The sequence below is a fragment of the Orcinus orca genome, chromosome 9 (genome assembly GCF_937001465.1).
Source record: "Orcinus orca chromosome 9, mOrcOrc1.1, whole genome shotgun sequence".
In the NCBI taxonomy this organism is placed as follows: Eukaryota; Metazoa; Chordata; class Mammalia; order Artiodactyla; family Delphinidae; genus Orcinus; species Orcinus orca.
In genome coordinates, this window is record NC_064567.1 from 70,878,669 (window position 1) to 70,898,467 (window position 19,799).

A 19,799-nucleotide genomic window follows, 5' to 3' on the forward strand; every position below is an offset into this window, starting at 1 on the left:
AAGAGAAGCTGGTCTCGCAGATTGTATATGTGGTATGTATGGTGACTAGTTAGAGCTAAGAGCAAGTGTCAGTTGAGAATTGTTTGATAATCAACCTTGTGAGACCTTTGAACATCTAACTAAAATTATTTGCTTACGTGGAAACTAGTGTGAAAAAGTTAACAGAGCCTAGAAAAACAAAGCTTGGAAAATAATCGCATGGTTTGGAGTTAGATCTGGTTGAGAATTCCAGCATGGTGCTACCAGTTAGAGCTTTATGACTGTGGGCAAGTTACAGGACTTCTCTGAGCCTCAATTTTTAAAGTGTCAAGAATGGAAAATATTTGGCTTGCTGGATTATCATAAGCAATAAAGATACTTCATGAACCTGCTCAGCACAGTGTCTGACATAGCAGAGTCTCTGTACATATTGCCAGTGTGAGTTACTGAGAAGAATGATGTGGCATTAGTAGTAGGAATTATTAGTAGTAGCCACATAGTATAATTGTAAAATAATTGGAATGGCAAAAGGAGTCTAGAGTTGTAGTCTTTTGTCACTAATATATGACCTTGAACATATTACTTCATGATTTTGGATCTCAGATTTCTCGGTTAAATGACAGATTTGGACCAAATGATTCCTAATATTGTGTATAAGTCTAAAAAAGAACTATATCACCATGTTTCATGAAGAGTAAGATAAGAAAACGTTAATGATTTGAAGAACATATAAATAAGAAATAAATGATGATGCTTTTGCAGAATTGTATCTCAAATTCATTATAATTAACTGTAACAAAGTCTAATGACATATTTTTCACTCCCCATAAAATGGTCAATTAGAAACAGGCAGGACATTTTAGATAAGATTGGAATGAGAAATTGGCAAAAAATAATAATTAAGACTTCAAAAGCATTTAGCCATCTGTTGTATAATCATGAGAATGATTGAAAAATGACTCCTAATTTGTAATATTCACAGTTATATAATTTGAAACTGGGAAAATATTCTATGCAAATATATGCACTTATATCTCTAGATACATCTAACGAAATAAATTAAAAGATGAAAAAATAAATGATAAAATATTGGTGGTTATATTTTCTTTAAATTTTCAGCCCCCTGGTGAGCTACTTTGAAATGCAAGTGTCCTTTATGGTAGAGAAATCTGCTGGAAACGATTATCTGTTTGCTCAAAAACCTTCTTAGTATTTAAGGTAGCACATAATAACAGTTTTACCCTTGCATGCTAGATTTTTCATCAGGTGACCTTAATTTGCCCAGAGTTGTCTCTATTTCTGTCTACCAATTTCTTCTTTTATAAAAGTGTTTGCTTTTGAGCTTATATTTATTTTAATGTTTATACTGATCCCTCCATTCTTTACTACATATCCATATACAAGATAAATTCAAAAGTCATTTTTCATAAAACTTTCATTCTGACAGTTTCCTTATCTGTATTCACTTTTGTAATTTTTGCTATAAAAGCTGGCAATCATATGTCAATTATTATGTATCATATTTCATCCTCTTGTTTTTATCTTGTTCTTCCCAATTGGATGGTAAAAATGTCCTTGAAGAGAGTGTTTGTCACATCTTCATTCCTTATCTGACAAACCACACTTTGTGCTGGGCCTGTTGGTGGGTATTAAAGAAATTAATCTGAGTAACAAAGGATTTTTGCCATTAAGGAGCTCACAGTTCTCATAGTGAGAGGCATGTTGATTGACAATTAGTTTAATTTAGCTTTTGAGCCACCTTACTTCTTAAGAAACTACTGTTTCATATTTCCACATTATAAACATTCTTGAGTGAAAGCAAAGATCCAAACCACCTGAAGAATGTAGGTAAGAGAAAACATTGATATATTAGTTTTTTTAGTTTTAAGCTTTCAGTGTATTTAATTGGAATTATCTGTATTAATTTTATTATCACATTTTGAAGTAGGTAACACAAAAGAAATTCTCAGAGAATTTATTAGCCTGCTACAACTGTACATGTGTTTTTTTGTTTGTTTTATTTTTGGCTGCATTGGGTCTTCGTTGCTGCGTGCGGGCTTTCTCTAGCTGCGGCGAGCGGGGGCTACTCTTCGTTGCGGTGCGCGGGCTTCTCATTGCGGTGGCTTCTCTTGTTGCAGAGCACGAGCTCTAGGCATGAGGGCTTCAGTAGTTGTGGCACATGGGCTTCAGTAGTTGTGGCTCGCGGGCTCTAGAGCACAGGCTCAGTAGTTGTGGCACATGGGCTTAGTTGCCCCGTGGCATGTGGGATCGTCCTGGACCAGGGCTTGAACCCGCATCCCCTGCATTGGCAGGCAGATTCTTAACCACTGCGCCACCAGGGAAGTCCCCATATGTGGTTTTTTGAAAATAGAATAGAATAGTCCTGCTAAATAGATTATTCTGTAATAATGGGAAAAGTTCTCTGTCTGCACTGTCCAGTAGCCAGTAGGCAAATGTAGCCACTTGAAACTGAACACAAAATGTGGCTAGTGTGGCTGAGGAGATAAATTTTCATTGATAAATTTTAAATTTAAATATTCACATGTAGCTAGCTAGTGACTATCATATAGGACACTACAGGTATAGACCAAGGCAGGCACACATATGACCTGAGTGTCACTACAAAATCCCTTCAGTGCCCAAGGCAGACATCCCAGTCACAGCAAACTCTTCCCCTAGAAGTTTGGACATAGACTTAGAAGCATTCTAAATCATATCATGCAAAAAAGATATAATGTCTGAGCAGCACTGTATTTTCAGGACTCAGTTTTTAAGAAGCAAGAAACCAGTACAAAAAAGCTTAGTTTAAAAAAAAGGAGAGGATTTGGAGGATTCACTTAACTGAATTTTCTTAGCGTCTAGGTGCTTAGATGATGTTAGTTCAATGTTTTCACATGTTGTTATTAGACATATGAGCTCCTATCCTGCTTCTGCTTGACTTTACATACAGTAATGCTCTCTCCTAATGGTGACAGGGATAACCCAGTACAGCCCTAGGCTTACCTCTTCCCTGCTTAGAAAGAACAGCAAAAACAAGCACTTTCCCCACAAGTAACTCCTTTTTTTAAAAAAAATTATTATTGAAGTATAGTTGATTTACAATGTTGTGTTAATTTCTACTGTACAGCAGAGTGATTCAGTAATACATATATATACCTTCTTTTTCATATTCTTTTCCATTATGGTTTATCACAGGATATTGAATATGGTTCTCTGTGCTATACAGTAGGACCTTATTGTTTATCATTCTATATATAATAGTTTGCATCTGCTAATCCCATCCCTTCTCCACCCCACTTCCCCTTTGGCAACCACAAGTCTGCTCTTATGTCTGTGAATCTGTTTCTGTTTCATGGATAAGTTCATTTGTGTCATATTTTAGATTCCACATATAAATAATATATGGTATTTGCCTTTCTCTTTCTGACTTAGTATGATTATCTTTAGGTCCCTCTACGTTGTTGCAATTGGTGTTATCTCATTCTTTTCTAATGGCTGACTAGTATTCTACTCTGTGTGTGTGTGTGTATATATACACACACACACACACATCTTCTTTATCCATTCATCTGTCGATGGACGTTTAGGTTGTGTCCATATCTTGCTATTGTAATTCTGATAATTCCCAGGACTAACTCACCTGAATAGCTTGGGTCATGTACCAGCCCTGAGTCAGTCTCTCTGAGAGACAGAGAAATTATACTGAGGAGAGCAGGTGGGGAGCCTGCCTCACTTGCCCACCCTGGAAGTTTGGATGGCGTATACAGCAGCTCTCAGATGGCCTGGACTGAGAATGAACCTCTAACCAGCATTCATCCTTCTAAAGGGCGGCTCTGATCCTATTAACTCCCTTCTTCAAAATTATGTGTGGATTTTCACAAATGCCTCAGTGCACTCCTCAGATCTGGGATACCTACCTGTTCTTCAAAAGTCATTTTAAACACTTAAATTTATAGGAAGTTTTTTCCAAATCCTTTACCTTCCCTGCCCTGAAGCCCCGATGTTGAAATTTTTTACAGTTCATCTCCCTTAAAATGCCCTTGCTACCTATGCCCTGCATAAACACTACCCTCTATAATATATTATTGTAATAGTTAAATTTAACTCCAATAAAAATATTAAAAAAAGAATTGCTTAATTTCTAAAAAAAAAAGTTAAATTTATATAGTAGTAATATTGGTTTCACGTGCTAGATACCATTTTAAGTATCTTATCTATATATCATACTGGTTTCCATACAATAACTCTTGAAATACATCTTATTATTTCTCACTAGTTTTATAGACAAGGGAACAATCACAGAGAGGTTAGTAATTTTCCTCAGTGCTCGTTTTATTTATATGAGCAGGAAGTGCAGTGCCAGGCTCAAAGAAAGGAAGTTTTATTTCAGAACCTGGTCTTTCAGCCCCTGTGTTTTGTACATAAATAAGTGGTATCTAGTATCATTGAAAAAGGCAGTTTTGCTAAAGTTAAAACACCACGTTGATTCATCTTAATGTAGTGAATTATAACAATTTAGACTGTACCATTTATAATTTAACTTCAGTCCAATGATGAATAATGTTCCAAATATTTTAGAAATAATATGTTTTGATTATTCTTCATAATTTCAACTACTAAGGCATTTTTCATTAAAAGCAAATTATTTAAAACCACAAATTGATGTGTTCTTTCTGCATCTAAATATTTAAACAGTTTTAAAAGATAAACTATTCCAGAAGTTAAATATCGTTTTAAGTTGGATCTTCCAAATGTTTTTGCCACAAATACAAGAGCTAATTTATTGATCAATGACAGAATTCTGAGAAACTGAAAATATAAAGTTACTACCAAAATATGATACTTTGCAGTCACTATACAAGAAAATAATATCTGCTAGATTTCTTTAGGGGAATAGATAAGCTTGTGGATACAGATGAACTAATAGACATTAATTTATATGAATTTGAATATTCCACATAGAAGCAATTTTACTTTTTAAACTTGTCATGTTATTCATTTATAATATAGTTATAAGAAAAAAGATATGAAGAATATTTTTCTAGCCTTTAAAATGTTTCTTAAAGACATATCCATTATATTTTCCATTACCATTACATATATACATATAATAACTTTCCTTTGGATTTATTACTAGGATCATGTTTGTGTTTCTTGAAGAATTAATATACTTACTGCAACTATATAATTCTTTGTACCTTTCCTTTTGCTCGTCAGAAACTAAGCTATTCAACTTGTTCAGTTGAAGTAGATTTATTTACAGTTCTCTCATGTTGGACATTTAAAGTATTTCCAGTACTATTGGAAATAATTTTGCAGTTAACGTTATACAAGTACTTCTTTGGGCAAATTGATTATTATCTCTACAGGATAGATTTCTAACAGTATATTTTCTGATTCAAACTCTATCTGATCTCAGGTGGCCTCAGCCTGCAGTGCCTTGAAGCAGGGTTTCAGTTCCCAGCCAGTGACTGAGGTCGGGTCGCAGCAGTGAGAGCGCTGAATGCTAGCCACTAGACCAGTGGTCAGTGACAAGGCCCCGGCCCTGTGGCTTTGCAGAAAAAGAATTCCCACAAAGACGGAAAGTAGTGAAACAAGTAAAGTATTTATTAGGAGAAAAGAGTACAGTACATGTGGATAGATACATGGCAGGCTCAGAGAGAGTGAGTCATACCCTTGTGGCAATTTGAATCACTTTTATGGGGCATTTCTTCTGGGTTTCCTTTGACCATTCATTTTGATTTGCCTGGTTCAGAGTCCATATCTGGTGTATCTCAGGATATTTCCATGTGTGTACGCATCTCTTAGTCAAGATGGATTCTGCCGAAGAGGCCTAGGTAGGTTTGGCCACTTGGTATCACTCCCGTTTTGACCTCCAAGGAGCCTTTCTGCACATGTGTAGTCGGGAAGGTCTCCTGACTTCGAGAATGAGGAATATGTGGTCTCTTAATCTTCTTTGTGGGCAGAGCCCAGCCTCCTCTCTCAATTTTTCTGTTATTCCCGTCTTCGAGTATAGGTCCACAGGAACGAACTCAAACCATTTACCCTGAGGGCCCATCTGTCTCCTGCCTCAAATCTACTAAATAATATTTGTTTAACCTCCCACCCCTAACTACAGTGAATGAAAATGTCTATATCCCTGGACCCTAAGCTATCCTGAGTGACATTATTTTTTTCAATTGCCTGTTTAATGTATACCATTTATTGAGAGCATCTTAAAATTCCTTTAACAGTGGCATAACATAAATAAGTTACAAGATTGCCATTGCAGTTTTAGCAGAAACAGGGAAAAAATCTGAAATAATGGGCATATGTGACATTTCTTGAGTGGACAAATGTTAATAGAGAAATGTTCCTAATTGTGGAATTCACAGATTTTATAATTTGTAAACGTATAAAATTTATACTTAAAAAACTCCAGAAATGTTTTCTCTGTTGCTTTTATAGCTCAGTATGATGCTTTTTTTGATTCAGGTGACATATTAAACTAATTTCTGCCTTCAAGATAAGTAGTCTATTTGTGAAAACACATAGAATAAATACAAATGGAAGACATTTCTGTTTATGTATTTATTTGTTTTTTTAATCATTACCAATTTTATTCCCCCAAAAGATTTCATTATGGATATAGAATATTATATGATTAAGATCATAACATGTTTAAAGTTTTTAAAGTTCTTGAAAGTTTTAGAAGCAGATAGTGAAGTCTTAGTGGAGAGAACAGGTTCACAATATTACCTCAGTAATGGTTAGGTGGAGAGTTAGGGAAAAGCAAAAAAGGCAGAGTGCTAAGGAGTGAGCATCTTAAGGTGGAGGACCTATATTATACAGCAAGGAGAGAAACTTTTGCTAGATAGTGTAGTGCCAGATCATGGAAGCCCACGCATGACCCAGTTTGCAAGAATTCACTTTGTCTTGAAGCCTAGTGAAAGAAGAGGAGCAAATAAGTCAGTGCAATACATTTGTATATATGAGATTAACTTGAAACAATAAAAGCTTGAGAGAGATATGTGTTGGTTATTGTGTGCCAGTCTGAATAAAAAGAGAGAATGGAAAGCAGAGAGGGTAGCTAATTAGCTTTTATAAAAATTAACATTCACAGAACTTCTAAATATATCCAAGTTCACACGGCTAGTAAACAAAAAAAGTAGAATTCTAATTCCAGTCTTTCTGACACGAAAAAGTGTAGGTATTAGCATAGCACTGTAGATTTCACTAGAGATGGAAAGGATGATAAAAACAATCAGTGTAAAGGTAAAGGTGTTGCAGAAGGTAATTCCTTCTGGTTTGATAGGAAAGTTGATGATTTTTTTTATTATGCTGATGAAAGGTGGGAATAAAATACAAAATAGAATTAAAGATCACTGATTGAAAATTGGAGTTTTCTCAGATCACTTATGTAGAAAACTTAATAAGATTTGGGAATTTTTGACCTCTTTAGAAGAGAAAAGGTATGTGTGAGAGAGAGAGAGAGAGAGAGAGAAGCAGAGAAGAGGCTGAGGGGAAGTGAGGGAGGATATGAATATGAACGTTTAGAGAGTAGAGCAGGGAAAAGCCTCAGGGAAAGCTGCAGGGTAGGAAAGAAGGTAAGGAGGTGGAGAATTCAATGATGAAGAGCTCTGGTACAGAAGGTAAGAAGAGCAATGAAATTTTGGTTATTTCAAGGAAAGGTATTGGAAATAACTTTCATTTGTTTATAAATAAGTAAATCATATAATGCAGAGGCAGTATTGGGTTAATCCTAGAGATGAATGACGTGAGAACACAGGAAAATATTCCATCAGAAAAAGGAATGGAGATGCTGGCACATGAGGGAAGACCATGACTATTGAGGTCTCTTCGCTCTTAAGGAAAATGCAAAAGACAAAAAATTCACGAAGTTGATGGTTACAGTGAACTTTTGAATTTAAAAAAATTGCAGTATGTTAAAGGTTGAAACTTTAGGTTGATTAGAAGGAAGTATTTTTGAAACTTGTTGGTAGAAATTATATTAAAATATATAGTCTAAAAGGTTTATATGCTTAATTTAAAGTTAGGGCTCAAGCCTCTTAGATAGCTTCATCCACCACAGGGCAGACAGCAGAAGCAAGAAGAACTACAGTCCTGCAGCCTGTGGAACAAAAACCATATTCACCAAAAGATAGACAAGATGAAAAGGCAAAGGGCTGCGTACCAGATGAAGGAACAAGACAAAACCCCAGAAAAACAACTAAATGAACTGGAGATAGGCAACCTTCCATAAAAAGAACTCAGAATAATGATAGTGAAGATGATCCAGGGCCTCAGCAAAAGAATGGAGGCAAAGATCAAGACGATGCAAAAAATGTTTAACAAAGGCTGAGAAGAATTAAAGAACAAACAAACAGAGATGAACAATACAATAACTGAAACAAAAAATACACTAGAAGGAATCAATAGCAGAATAAGTGAGACAGAAGAACAGATAAGAGACCCAGAAGACAGAATGGTGGAATTCACTGCTTCAGAACAGAATAAAGAAAAAAGAATGAAAAGAAATGAAGACAGCCTAAGAGATCTCTAGGACAACATTAAAGGCAACAACATTTGCATTTTAGGGCTCCCAGAAGGAGAAGAGAGAGAGAAAGGACCCAAGATATGAAGAGAGTATAGTTGAAAACTTCCCTAACATGGGGAAAGAAATAGCCACCCAAGTCCAGGAAGGGCAGAGAGTTCCATACAGGATAAACCCAAGGAGAAACATGCTGAGACACATGGTAATCAAATTGGCAAAAATTAAAGGCAGAGAAAAATTATTGAAAGCAGCAAGGGAAAAACGACAAATAACATACAAGGGAACTCCCATAAGGTTAACAGCTGATTTCTCAGCAGAAACTCTACAAGCCAGAAGGGAGTGTCATGATATACTTAAAGTGATGAAAGGGAAGAACGTACAACCAAGATTACTCTACCTGGCAAACATCTCATTCAGATTCGATGGAGAGATCAAAAGCTTTACAGACAAGCGAAAGCTAAGGGAATTCAGCACCACCAAACCAGCTCTACAACAAATGCTAAAGGAACTTCTCTAAGTGGGAAACACAAGAGAAGAAAAGGACCTACAAAAACAAAAACAAAACAATTAAGAAAATGGTCATAGGAACATACATGTATCGATAATCACCTTAAACGTGAATGGATTAAATGCTCCGACCAAAAGACACAGGCTTGCTGAATGGATACAAAAACAAAACCCATATATATGCTGTCTACAAGAGACCCACTTCAGACCTAGGGACACATCCAGACTGAAAGTGAGGGGATGGAAAAAATATTGCATGCAAATGGAAATCAAAAGAAAGCTGGAGTAGCAATACTCATATTAGATAAAATAGACTTTAAAATAAAGACTGTTACAAGAGACAAGGAAGGACACTACATAATGATCAAGGGATCAATCCAAGAAGAAGATATGACAATTATATATGCACCCAACATAGGAGCACCTAAATCAATAAGACAACTGCTAATAGCTATAAAAGAGGAAATTGACAGTAACACAGTAATAGTGGGGGACTTTAACACCTCACTTACACCAATGGACAGATCTTTCAAACAGAAAATTAATAAGGAAACACAAGTTTAAAATGACACAATAGACCAGATAGATTTAATTGATATTTGCAGGACATTCCATCCAAAAACAGCAGATTACACTTTCTTCTCAAGTGCACACAGAACATTCTCCAGGATAGATCACATCTTGGGTCACAAATCAAGCCTCAGTAAATTTAAGAAAATTGAAATCATATCAAGCATCTTTTCTGACTACAATGCTATGAGATTAGAAATCAATTACAGGGGAAAAGATGTAAAAAACACAAACACATGGAGGCTAAACAGTACGTTACTAAATAACCAAGAGTTCACTGAAGAAATCAAAGAGGAAATAAAAAAAATACCTAGAGACAAATGACAATGAAAACACGATGATCCACAACCTATGGGATACAGCAAAAGCAGTTCTAAGAGGGAAGTTTATAGCTATACAAGCCACCTCAACACAAGAAAAATCTCAAACAATCTAACCTTACACCTAAAGGAACTAGAGAAAGAAGAACAAACAAAACCCAAAGTTAGCAGAAGGAAAGAAATTATAAAGATCACAGCAGAAGTGAATGAAATAGAAGCAAAGAAAACAATAGCAAAGATCAGTAAAACTAAAATCTGGTTCTTTGAGAAGATAAACAAAATTGATAAACCATTAGCCAGACTAATCAAGAAAAAGAGGGAGAGGACTCAAATCAATAAATTTAGAAATGAAAAAGAAGTTACAACAGACACCACAGAAATACAAAGAATCCTAAGAGACTACTACAAGCAACTCTATGCCAATAAAATGGACAACCTGGAAGAAATGGACAAACTATTAGAAAGGTATAACCTTCCAAGACTGAACCAGGAAGAAATAGAAAATATGAACAGACCAATCACAAGTAGTGAAATTGAAACTCTGATTAAAAATCGTCCAACAAACAAAAGTCCAGGAGCAGATGGCTTCAAAGGTGAATTCTATGAAACGTTTAGAGAAGAGCTAACACCGATTCTTCTCAAACTCTTCCAGAAAATTGCAGAGGAAGGAACACTCTCAAAACTCATTATATGAGGCCACCATCACCCTGATACCAAAACCAGACCAAGATACTACAAAAAAGAAAATTACACACCAATATCACCGATGAATATGGATGCAAAAATCCTCAACAAAATACTAGCAAACAGAATCAACAACATATTAAAAGGATCATACACCATGATCAAGTGGGATTTATCCCAGGGATGCAAGGATTCTTCAATATACGCAAATCAATTGATACACCATATTAATAAATTGAAGAGGAAAAAACATATGATTATCTCAATTGATGCAGAAAAAGCTTTTGACAAAATTCAACACCCATTTATGATAAAATCTCTCCAGAAAGTAGGCATAGAGGGAACTTACCTCAACATAATAAAGGCCATATACGACAAACCCACAGCAAACATCATTCTCAATGGTGAAAAACTGAAAGCATTTCCTCTAAGATCAGAACAAGACAAGGATGTCCACTCTCACCACTATTATTCAACATAGTTTTGGAAGTCCTAGCCATAGCAATCAGAGAATAAGAAGAAATAAAAGGAATCCAAATTGGAAAAGAAGAAGCAAAACTGTCACTGTTTGCAGATGACATGATACTAAACATAGAGAATCATAAAGATTCCACCAGAAAACTACTAGAGCTAATCAATGAATTTGGTAAAGTTGCAGGATACAAAATAATACACAGAAATCTCTTGCATTCCTATACACTAATGATGAAAAATCTGAAAGAGAAATTAAGGAAACATTGCCATTTCCATTGCAACAAAAAGAATAAAATACCTAGGAATAAACCTACCTAGGCAGACAAAAGACCTGTATGCAGAGAACTATAAGACACGTATGAAAGAAATTAAAGATGATACCAACAGATGGAGAGATATACCATGTTCTTGAATTGGTAGAATCAGTATTGTGAAAATGACTATACTACCCAAAGCAATCTACAGATTCAATGCAATCCCTATCAAATTACCAATGGCATTTTTACAGAACTAAAATAAAAAATCTTAAAATTTGTATGGGGACACAAAAGACTCCGAATAGCCAAAGCAGTCTTGACGGAAAAAAACGTAGCTGGGGGAAGCAGACTCCCAGATTTCAGACTATACTACAAAGCTACAGTAATCGAGACAATATGGTACTGGCACAAAAACAGAAATAAAGGTCAATGTAACAGAATAGAAAGCCCAGAGATAAACCCACACACTTATGGTCAACTAATCTATGACAAAGGAGGCAAAGATATACAATGGAGAAAAGACAGTCTCTTCAATAAGTGGTGCTGGGAAAACTGGACAGCTCCATGTAAAAGAATGAAATGTGAACACTCCCTAACACCATACACAAAAATAAACTCAAAATGGATTAGAGACCTAAATGTAAGACCGGATACTCTAAAACTCTTAGAGGAAAACATAGGAAGAACACTCTTTGACATAAATCCCAGCAAAATCTTTTTTGATCCACCTCCTAGAGTAATGGAAATAAAAACAAAAATAAACAAATGGGACCTAATGAAACTTAAAAGCTTTTGCAAAGCAAAGGAAACCATAAACAAGATGAAAAGACAACCCTCAGAATGGGAGAAAATATTTGCAAACGAATCAGTGGACAAAGGATTAATCTCCAAAATATATAAACAGCTCATGCAGCTCAATATTAAAAAAACAAACAACCCAATTCAAAAATGGGCAGAACCTAAATAGACATTTCTCTAAAGAAGACATACAAATGGCCAAGAAGCACATGAAAAGCTGCTCAACATCACTAATTATTAGAGAAATGCAAATCAATACTACAATGAGGTATCATCTCACACCAATCAGAATGGGCATCATCAGAAAATCTACAAGAAACAAATGCTGGAGAGGGTGTGGAGAAAAGGGAACACTCTTGCCCTCTTGGTAGGAACGTAAATTGATACAGTCACTATGGAGAACAGTATGGAGGTTCCTTAAAAAACTAAATATAGAATTACCATATGACCCAGCAATCCCACCACTGGGCATATACCCTGAGAAAAACATAATTCAAAAAGACACATGCACCCCAATGTTCATTGCAGCACTATTTACAATATCCAGGTTATGGAAGCAACCTAAATGCCCATCGACAGATGAATGGGTAAAGAAGAGCTGGTACATATATACAATGGAATATTACTCAGCCATAGAAAGAACGAAATTTGGCCATTTGTAGAGACGTGGATTGATCGAGAGACTGGCATACAGAGTGAAGTAAGTGAGAAAGAGAAAAACAAATATCGTATATTAATGCATAAATGTGGAACCTAGAAAAATGGTATAGATGAACCGGTTTGCAGGGCAGAAATTGAGACACAGATGTAGAGAACAAACGAATGGACACCAAGGGGGGAAAATCGCGGTGGGGTGGGGATGGTGGTGTGATGAATTGGGAGATTGGGATTGACATGTATACACTGATGTGTATAAAATGGATGACTAATAAGAACCTGCTGTACAAAAAATAAATAAAAATTTAAAAAAGTAAAAAATATTGGGGAAAACTAAAAAAAGTAATAATAACAATAAAGTTGGAAGAAAATTAAAGATGAGTAAGGGTTGAATAGGTGTTTAGTGATTGAGATGGATGGTCAGGGAGTCATCTTCCTCTGACACTGAATGTAGTCTGCTTTGCTACGTCACAGAATGGAGATTGCAAAGGATGAAAAATATTGGGAAGATCAGTTCTTAAATTTTGTCATTCTTCTCAGTTTCAATAGCAATCTTCTAATTTAATCTGTTCCAAAGAAAGAGGTAATTTTCAAAGTTGCCCCTTTCAATTTTGCTTAATGAGATGGGAGAAGGGAGAAATGAGAGCAAATTTGTTTTCAGCACTTACTCTGGGCCAGAAACTGTGGTCAGTCTGATTAAGAGACCATGGTTGCTTTCCAGGAGCTAAGCGACTTTGCTCAAATATCCCCCTAATGCAAGCATCTTCTAAGTCTTCTGATTAACAAGCTTCTTCTGCGATGTTCCAACACTCAAAATCAATCCTTCTCCTAAAAAAAAGAATTAAAAAGAAAGAAAATTTTAAATTCTTCCAGTTTTTTCTAACCTTCTTTTGTTGTCAAAATTTGAGCTTATTTCATCATCACCTATATGAATGAGATCAGTATAACATTTACTGAGCATCTATTCTATATTAGTTATTCTGCTAGGTTATGGTATTATAGAAATGTGTGTATCATCTGATTCAGCTCTTTTTCTCTTCTGTATCAGTATTAAAGAACACCAGTAATTTACGAATCCCCAAGTCAATGGATTTTTCTCAGGTTTCCTTATTATCTTTTGCTGCTTTTGACCCCACTGACCAACTCTTCATCCTTCAGATTTTAACTTTATGTGTTGTACTTCCATTCATCTGTGTCCCGTCTCTATTTTCATGACTATATCCTTTACATCTGCAGCCCATGAAACATGGGAGAAGAGACAACTGGACTCTAGAAATCCTACGTTTCATAGGCTGCAAATGTAAAGGATGTAGTCATGAAAGATGCATGTTTTAATTTTCCCATGTTTTAATTATCATCACCCTCTTCTTTAATTCTAGTTTCTGTTCATTCTAATCAGTAGGTATCTCTGATGGTAGGGCTTAACCCAGCTTTCTCATTCCTACAGTGAACAGACTGATCAGGACCATCTTCACATTTTTCCTTTAAGTTCTTTCTTTTGTGATCTAAATCCATATCTCTAATTCTCAATACTTTCATAGATTCCAGGCTGACATTTCCAAGATGTCCTGCAATTGGTTTAACCTACCAGGTTTAAACGTTGACCCTCCTATCTTCTACCTCAAGGCTTGCTCCTCTTCCTGATTTCCTTAGTTCTGCAAATACCCCTCCCTGAATCATTCAGGTTTGACCATTGGATTCCACTTTGGCTCCATCATCTTCTCTCTCCTCTTGTCCAATCCATCACCAGGTTAAGACCTTTTCCCCTACCAGCTCTTTCACTTTTTTACAGTAGGAATCATCTTTTCGGATAAATTTCCCGCCCCTCTTAATACCTAGTATACAACCTTGCACAGAGCAGGTGCTCAGGAAATTTTCAGTAAAAGGAGCATCTCATTCTCTTTCTTGTCTAGCTTCTGTCAATACTTGTTCAGAAATGTTGAGTCATAATTAAAGCCAATAAAATGAGAATCGGAGCAACATTCTCTTTTTTTCTACCCATAGCTTAAGTACAACATTTAAACCACCTGAATTCGAATCAACTGGTTAGAAAAACAATGCTGTTCTTCGAGCCTTTATGTAACATAAATTCAGTGAAAATATGCTCAAAGCAAACTCTAATTAAAGGTTTTAGTTGCCAAATAATACGTTCTGGTTAAAGCCAAGTTAGTATTAAGGAGTGTTTCATGAATAACAGCACAAGCTTTATACTTTGCTGTTGATTTTCTCATGGGAAACTCATGTAAAGGAGAGTGATACCTCCCTGTTGACTTTAACTTTTAGAAATGCAAAGCATGCTGAAATTGTACATAATTCTCTTCTAAAGAAAAGGAAATAGCATTTCAGTGGTTTTCCTCAGTGTCTTACTGAGTTATGGTAGGGCACAATTATGTCTGTTAAATTGATTTACCAGATGGAAGGTTACATTTTATATTTAGCTGATTAAGTTGTAGGAGAGTAGAATTGTTATCTCATACCATAAAGATCATATGTAAAGGTAAAAATATTTTAATTAACCACATTTTGAAAGTGACTAATTAGAGGTCTAAACTGTTTTTTTTCACTCATTTTAGTTACATTGCACCAAAAGGGGAAATCATTCTTAGAAATGGGCCTCATCATACAGTTGTTATTTGGCTTAATAACTTAATATCTCAAATGGAATCTGTTTTTTTAAAAAAAGAGTAAAATATTCCCACTTCAGTGAGTTTTGGAAATTGCTTGCTTTTGACGCTATTTAGAATGTACAAAGTACTCAGCATTTGGGGGTTAAAATAAATGGTCCTTAATTTACACACTTATGGAACATTAACAGAAAAATTTAAAAGAGAAAACTACATTTTTCTATTTTTTTCTTTTTTGGATACTTTTACAAATAAGTAATTATATTAATAAAAGCTTTACTTTTTATAAAAAATTTTATCTGATCAAGTGTTAAATATTAATTTTAAGGAAATTATTGTCTTGGTAATTTTGCTAAGCAATGGGCATATAGCATTAATAGTTTTCTTTAATATCCTACTTCCTTACCTAAAAACAATACAGAAAAATATAGCACAGTGAAATGTGATCTAGTCAGAACCAGTTTTTCAGGATATTCAGACTTCCAAAGCAGTGCCAACTTGGGAATTTATAGACTGCTCTATTGACTTCTTATGGCTCCTGTAATAAATTAGCACGAACTTAGTTACTTAAAACAACCCATATTTATTATCTTACTATACTGGAGATCAGAAATCCAAAATGAGTCTCACTTGGCTAAAACTGAGGTGTTAGCAGGGCTGTGTTCCTTTCTGGAAGCCCTAGGAGCAAGTCTATCCACTTTTGTCAGCTTCTTAGGGCCACCCACACTCTCTGGCTTGTGCCCGCCTTCCATCGTCAAAGCCAGAAATGACTAGCTGAGTCTTTGTTGCATTGCATCACTCCGATACTCACTATTCTGCCTCTTTCTTCCATATGTTGAAAGGACCCTTGTGATTATATTGAGCCCACCTGGGTCATCTAGGATAATCGCCTCATCTTTATTTTTTATTTTTATTTTTTTTCATTTTAACATCTTTATTGGAGTATAATTGCTTTACAATGGTATGTTAGTTTCAGCTTCACAACAAAATGAATCAGTTATATATATATACATATGTTCCCATATCTCTTCCCGCTGGCGTCTCCCTCCCTCCCACCCTCCCTATCCCACCCCTCCAGGCGGTCACAAAGCACCGAGCTGATCTCCCTGTGCTATGCGGCTGCTTCCCACTAGCTATCTACCTTACGTTTGCTAGTGTATATATGTCCATGCCTCTCTCTCACTTTGTCACAGTTTACCCTTCCCCCTCCCCATAGCCTCAAGTCCATTCTCTAGTAAGTCTGTGTCTTTATTCCTGTTTCACCCCTAGGTTTTTCATGACATTTTTTTTCTTAAATTCCATATATATGTGTTAGCATACGGTATTTGTCTCTCTCTTTCTGACTTACTTCACTCTGTATGACAGACTCTAGGTCTATCCACCTCATTACAAATAGCTCAATTTCGTTTCTTTTTATGACTGAGTAATATTCCATTGTATATATGTGCCACATCTTCTTTATCCATTCATCCGATGATGGACATTTAGGTTGTTTCCATCTCTGGGCTATTGTAAATAGAGCTGCAATGAACATTTTGGTACATGACTCTTTTTGAATTACGGTTTTCTCAGGGTATATGCCCAGTAGTGGGATTGCTGGGTCATATGGTAGTTCTATTTGTAGTTTTTTAAGGAACCTCCATACTGTTCTCCACAGTGGCTGTATCAATTTACATTCCCACCAACAGTGCAAGAGGGTTCCCTTTTCTCCACACCCTCTCCAGCATTTATTGTTTCTAGATTTTTTGATGATGGCCATTCTGACTGGTGTGAGATGATATCTCATTGTAGTTTTGATTTGCATTTCTCTAATGATTAGTGATGTTGAGCATTCTTTCATGTGTTTGTTGGCAGTCTGTATATCTTCTTTGGAGAAAAGTCTATTTAGGTCTTCTGCCCATTTTTGGATTGGGTTGTTTGTTTTTTTGTTATTAAGCTGCATGAGCTGCTTATAAATTTTGGAGATTAATCCTTTGTCAGTTGCTTCATTTGCAAATATTTTCTCCCATTCTGAGGGTTGTCTTTTGGTCTTGTTTATGGTTTCCTTTGCTGCACAAAAGCTTTTAAGTTTCATTAGGTCCCATTTGTTTATTTTTGTTTTTATTTCCATTTCTCTAGGAGGTGGATCAAAAAGGACCTTGCTGTGATTTATGACATAGAGTGTCCTGCCTATGTTTTCCTCTAAGAGTTTGATAGTTTCTGGCTTTACATTTAGGTCTTTAATCCATTTCGAGCTTATTTTTGTGTATGGTGTTAGGGAGTGATCTAATCTCATACTTTTACATGTAGCTGTCCAGTTTTCCCAGCACCACTTATTGAAGATGCTGTCCTTTCTCCACTGTACATTCCTGCCTCCTTTATCAAAGATAAGGTGACCATATATGCGTGGGTTTATCTCTGGGCTTTCTATCCTGTTCCATTGATCTATATTTCTGTTTTTGTGCCAGTACCATACTGTCTTGATTACTGTAGCTTTGTAGTATAGTCTGAAGTCAGGAAGCCTGATTCCTCCAGCCCCGTTTTTCGTTCTCAAGATTGCTTTGGCTATTCGGAGTCTTTTGTGTTTCCATACAAATTGTGAAATTTTTTGTTCTAGTTCTGTGAAAAATGCCAGTGGTAGTTTGATAGGGATCGCCTCATCTTTAAATAAGCCAATTAGCACTCTTAAATCCATTTGCAGCCTTAATATCTTTTTTGCCATGTAAAGTGACAGTCACAAGTTCTGGGGAGTGGGACATAGACATCTTTGTCCTGGAAGTATTATTCCACCTACCACAACTACTTAAGAGTTTTATAGGATGATGTTTGCTAAAGCATACTTTGATTTACTACCTCTTTACCTTTTTTATGAGGGGTGGGCCACGCTGCACGGCTTGTGGGATCTTAGCTCCCCAACCAGAGATTGAACCCACACCCTTGGCAGTGAATGTATGGAGTCTTAACCACTGGACCACCAGGGAATTCCCTCTTTACCTTTTTATTTGAAGTTTGTTTGAGGTTTATTTATCCAGACAATCACCCAGAGAAAATTGGCTAAATAGAAGGTATTTAACGGAAGGTCTGTCTAGAGAAGGTCTCTGGGTGACCTTAATAAATCCAAAGGCAAAATATTACCTTTTACATCATTCTCAAATAGATAATAGTGTTTCCTTATAAATATGTATTATAAAGAAAATTTATGATAAAGATAATAAAGCTGTGAATTCCATCACGGCAGAAGTGAATTACCAAGAACATTCCAGAACCATGAAGTTTACAAAGTCAAACTTGCAAAAGAAAATAAATAATAACAAGACCTGCCCAAATGACTTGGAAAGTTTTGAAACAGGAAAAGAAGAGCAGGAAGCAATTTGGCATTTGAGCTGGGTGGAGGACAAACTCCTGTTGATCAGAAGTCAGTGATGTTGAGCCATGGCAACTAGATGTATCTCAGGGGGTTCTAAAGGGCCCAAAAGACTAGTGGTTGCACCTAAAGACTTGAAATTATATTGAAGCTGATAACAGTTCTAAGCAGCAGTAATTAAGCATTAAAATATATGTACATGACTAGACTGACCAGAAAGCCAGTAAAAACTAAACTGAACAATGTGATTCCCTAAAGAGACTAATGGAACCACTTCTACATATGACCTAATCCAGAAATCTGGCAGTCACACTGAGCTACTGGTTCCCCTTCATCTCATCAGATACAAGCTTCCGTCATTGCTTGCTCTTAGACTTCCTCTTTCTCATCATGTCTTCTGTTGTAGTTCAGTACCCATTTAGTCATATCCCCATTCCAAGTATTGACCATTCTCTGATTTCAGCATAGCCTTGTCCAGTCAACCCTCTGTCTTTTTAAAATTTAAATCTAGTCTTCCTATCCTCCTACTTACATGTCAATTAATACCTCTTCTATTATGTACAAGGCTCAAGTCCTTCCATGGCAAGCACAAACTCTCTTCTCTCACCCTCCCTCCCTTACCTTCCCCCCTCCACCACCTCATTCTCCTTTGTCCTAACAGTACCTAACAGTTTACAGTTCCATGAATAAGTATTTCTGTTTCACACTCACACAAGCCATTTATACCTGGTTTTCCACAAGATCCTTGCTAAAATGTATGCTTGAGTAATTCATACTCATCTATCAGTGCTCAGCTGATACATGCTTCCCTTTGTTAAGCTTTACTTGGTGCCTTCCCATCACCCACCAGGCTACCCTAAACACTCACTACATTCTTTGTGCCAGTATATATACCCAAATATACCTGGACAATTCTCTGTGCATATATGTCTATATTAAAATTAAAATTCTCTACTTAGCTGAGAAGTTTCTTAAGGTTAATATCTATAGCTTGTTTTGTATTGTATCCCCAGCATCTTCAGAGAGCTCATATTACTCACTGAATAAACTTCT

The 19,799-nt window shown here is 36.0% G+C and overlaps 1 protein-coding gene across 12 annotated transcripts in view; it reads left to right on the forward strand.

The window, feature by feature from the left end:
* HDAC9 (histone deacetylase 9) overlaps positions 1–19,799 on the forward strand; it is a 547,926-nt gene that overhangs the window by 471,370 nt on the left and 56,757 nt on the right. The gene's annotated exons all lie outside the window — the stretch shown is intronic.